Source organism: Sinocyclocheilus grahami, unplaced genomic scaffold (genome assembly GCF_001515645.1).
Source record: "Sinocyclocheilus grahami isolate Dianchi unplaced genomic scaffold, SAMN03320097.WGS_v1.1 scaffold3.1, whole genome shotgun sequence".
Classification (NCBI taxonomy): domain Eukaryota; kingdom Metazoa; phylum Chordata; class Actinopteri; order Cypriniformes; family Cyprinidae; genus Sinocyclocheilus; species Sinocyclocheilus grahami.
In genome coordinates this window covers 683,495-688,359 of record NW_015505182.1, presented here as the reverse complement: position 1 = coordinate 688,359, position 4,865 = coordinate 683,495, and positions in this window count along the sequence as shown.

The following is a 4,865-nucleotide window of genomic DNA, read 5'->3' as shown; positions in this document are numbered from 1 at the left end:
AAGGGGGTCTGAATACTTTCCGTACCCACTGTATATATATAGGCAGATCTCCATTTAAAGATTTTTAACTGGCTTCTATGGTTCCATTAAGAACCTTTAAAATCCATGGAAAGCACATTGCACAAAAGGTTCTTTATAGTGCAAAAAGGTTCTTGAGATTATTTAAATATTCTTCGCACTAAAAAAAAAATTCACTGAAAGATTGTGAGTATTATTTTGTTTTTATAAAAAAATCCCAATAAAACAAGAAGTTAATCCTGTGTCATTTTAATTTTAGAAAAAAATGTCCACTTATTTTGTCTATTTTTGCTCTAACGTGAGTCTTAAATCTAGATTGAAGACTCATTTATTCTCTTTAGCCTATGCTTAACTCTTAGGATCTGTATTATCTTTTAGTAAGATTAAGACCATTGTACCACTTGCCCTGAAACTATTCAAATGAAACCAAACATGACTGTAAATCTTATTTGCATTCATTTAGAACATTATATTCTTGACCAGTTTGAGTGAATCCAGTGGAGGGAGGAGATGAAAAGGCACAGATGCATATGTGAGAGAGGCGTTTCCCGCACCACCCCTCTGTGGAGTGTCCTGAAGATGCCAGTGCATTGTTTGCCTCTCAGGAGATCAAAGTATTCTAGTTTCTTTTATCCTTACAGTGTTACCTGAGTAATACAGTTTTTTTTGTTGTTGTTTATGGTTTATCCGCATGTTTTATTTTATTTTATGAGTTAGTTTTCACTTTTTTATTTTATACTGCAAAATAATGTTAAAATTGTACAGCACTTTGGTACAACACTTGTTTTTAAATGTGCTTTATATAAATAAAAGTGAACTTAAAAAATTGTTACAAAGTAGAATCAACTGTTGTGCATCTCCTAGCAACATGCACTAGTAGAATTCTTGAAAGAATCAATGTTTTTTGAATGAATTGGTTGATTAAATGATTCAGTGACTCAAGCATAAAGTGGCTGCATTTGAATATGCATACCTCCCTATATAGTAGGCGAAAAAGAGTATGTGGAAAGAGTGGTATGTCCACATCCACAGTTTTCATAAAATAGCAGGCAAAAATTATCCGGATGACACAACTGACATTGGTAGGTCAACATGATTACATTCATACTATATTTATACTATATAGAATGTAATTTTTAAATGTTGTAAAATACTTATTCAAGAAAAAAATAACTACTTAGAGAGTATGTGATTTTGGGATGCAGAACATTTTTCAGTCACAGTTTTTAATAAATTGGTTGAGCGAATTATTCAATGACTCTCTCATAAACAGTCTGGTTTTGTACATAAACGAAAATTCCTTAATTATTCCTTTTTTTTGGTAAATGAGTCAATGACTCACGCATACAATGTCATACATCTAACGTCATCTCAGAGTCAAGGGAAATCACCATAAACAAGGTCAAAAAATACTGCTGCGTATAAAAAAACAATGCATCAGACGATGTGTTTCCCTGCATGGAATCAAATGCTATGTAAATGTGAGATAAACTGATTTAATCTGTATCTCTACACAAAGTCTTTCCTATGTCAGTTTCAACTTGAGTCACATGAAGAGGCAGTCATTGTGTGTTTGTGTGCTGCATACACCTTATGACAGAAAAAGCCCTTTAGGCGGTGTGTGTATACTGTCTCAACTGAAAGCAAGAGTGTGTTGGCGAACACAGCAGTGCTACATTCTACACTAATATGACATTTCGAAGCCTTTAGTGCTCCACAGATTGTTCATATAGCGACAGCAAGGTCTCCACAAATGTTTTTAGAATGACTCATACATTCGGGCAATTCTGCACAAATCACAAATTGCCATCTTCAGGAAGGAAAGCACAATCTTAGAAACAAAACAAGGCAATAAATCAAAGCATAAGACTGTTGCAAACAGTGTCTGCGATTTGAATTTTCACTCGCTCGCTCATGAATGCAAATCCTGAGCCAAAAGAATCTACCGAGTTGCAGTTAAAGGGTAATTTTAGAGATTATCCAGGAAATAAAAGTCAATAAAATAGCCACAAATTGCAATGGAGGTCAACTAGGGTCATGAAAAAGCCAAAGAGGAACCCAAAGGTATGATTATTCATCCACTATTATGACACTGCGATTCATGGAATGACTAATGCTTTCTGACAGGTTCAAACAGCAGCCCACATAAAACTCCTATGCAACTTTTTCCAGTGAATGCAACCACTAAAACTAAGCCAGCCAGATTTAGACTTGTCAGTCTTGATAGGGGAATACCAATCACTGTGAAGACTTCACTCTCAGACAAAAAAGCTTGTTCAGGCTTTGTTCATGAGAAGAAGAGAAACCCTGAATGTTTCTTTATACTTCCTTTTTCTGGAAACCACAGGAGCAACCTAAAAGGGCCGTGAAATACAGAAAAGAGATTTCCACTTTAGCCTGAGGTGCACTTCCTATGTACCTTGTGCTGTGTGAATTACTGTCTAAATTACCTCCTGGTATTGCTTCACTTTCACACAAAAGCTAAGTAAACAGTTGTTCTCTTCTAAAGCCTAGTGACACGCAGCATTTAAAGCATCATAAATGCTTTTAAAAAATCACATAATATAATAAATTCTAAATGAATTAATTTGGCCAAAAAAAAAGGTCACTTGTGAGGTTCTGTGACCGTTATTATGCTGCCTCAGAAGACAGCTCCCTATCTAGGCAGTGAGGCGGCTCACTAAGTTTTGGAATGGAGCTCATGTCATTAAAAACAGTAGCTCTGCAGTAGTCATAAATAGTATTATATTATAAAAATATTGAATTAATATTAAAATGTTAGTTTACATTATAATTTTATTGAGAATAATAATATTATTGAGAATGTATATCATAACTATCCACTTTTAGGGTAGATAATTGACTTAAAATCACCTTTTCTATTGAGTTGTCATCTGATAGCTCTGTACAGCATAGTGCAAGCAACACAAAGGTCATGGGTTTGATTCCCAGGGACTGCATGAACTGGAAAAATGCCTATGTTAAATGAAAAACGTAACCAATAACAATCTGTGTCACAGACACCATTTACAAGACCTACAAGAATTTTTTCCCCTCAAACTTGTGAAATGACTCACAGATTCACTGATCTCAAATCAGCCTTTTGATTCTCAATTGTACACTGTTAAGAGCCATACACCCATCTGACTTCACATCGGCGTTAGTTGCTAACAGTGTCAACATCAACTTCACCTGACTCACTGCAACTCCCATGCAATCACTTAAAAAGCGATTTTTCTCCCTGTTGTTACGTTTACCACATGACTGACCCTCCTTCATTCATCCGAGCTGGCTCAGTTTACGTGAGTGTGCGGAGAGGTGAGCATTCCACTGTTGGTCATCGTTGCACAGTGATTGCAGATCGTTACGGCATGGTTAAAGACGAGCCCGCTTTTATTGCAGTGAGAGACAGTGCTATTGCCTGGAATTGCATATGATCACATATTGTACAGTGATATCTGCCTGTTGTGTCATCAGACAGATTTAATGCATGCACACTTTCTCACTCAAAGCACTCCGAGGTCTTTTTAGTTTGACATACTGTACAGCAAGTCATTTGCAAGTAGGCCTACTTTTGGGCTTTAAAAATGTCACACTGCTATTTGAAAGTAGGGCATTCCAGCACGGTGCAAATTTAATTTTTTACAAATAATAGCAGGCGTGTATAGCTATATATAATAATTTCATTAACCTTTTCTTAGTTCAGTGTCTCACCCTCAAGCTTTCCTTCATGCCTTTTTCTCTCTTTGACTGTCTAATTCCATGACCAACATTATAACTCATTCGCTTAAACCCAGTATTGCCCTCTGTTTAGAGTCAAGGCATTATTACTATGACCTCCTAAGCAGAAGCTACTGAGAACCAAAGACCGTCGGTTGTGCAAGCCTCCCTCCCTCCCCTGCCAAGCCCCCGGGGGCTCGATACACTGTATGTACACAGCATTACCTCACCTCCGCTAGCCGCATGTCTCGCGTCTCTAGAAGAGCTTGACTTACAGACACGAACTGAAAGAGAGAGGGAGGGAGATCGCACCTGAGAGGGAGAAGGGCAGGGTTACGCAATGGCCCTGGGATTGCTTAACCTTCTCACTGCCTACAGGAACTATGTCGACACATCAGGCTGGGAAAAACAAAGCACGGTTGAGAGGTCACTATGGTGACTATTGGTACACAAACCTGCCATCGCATATTCCAAACGCCGATGGGAACAAATGATTGGCTTTTTAAGGCATTGTTCACCCATTATGACATTTCTTCTGTGAAATATAAAAGGATATGTTTTTAAGAATATCCTTGTCGCTGTATTTTAACAGAATTACAATGAATGGGAACTGGAGATTCCAGACCAGCATTGTTATAAAGTCCCCATGAAATCAAAATTAAAGTTTTTTGGGTGTTAGTATCAATAGGTTAGTCTTAAGGTTATCTATAAGGCAGTGTGCTCCAAAACAGTGACAAAATTCGCATTTAGAAGATATAAGCATTCAAAGTTTGCAGTTCGTCACTTCCGCCAAAACGGCTCAACGATTTTTTTGACGTCGCATCGTACTTCAGCTTCTCATCAAACTTTCTGTCCAATCAAATGCTCTCTAGAATCCGAAGCGCCCGCCCCCTACACTATAAAATAGAAGCGGCTGAAATCAGTCACTCGTCCACAGAATTAGTATTTTCTGTACAGTGGATGGCACGTAGTGCTCTATATAGGGGACAGGGAACGATTCAGTGTAAATATGCTTTCCATTGAGGAAAAAAAATAAGTGGTTTCGCTCTGTGTCACGCTAACCACCGCACCGCACACACACTCTGCTCCGGTCCAGAGACACAATAGCACGGAGCGGATCACATGCG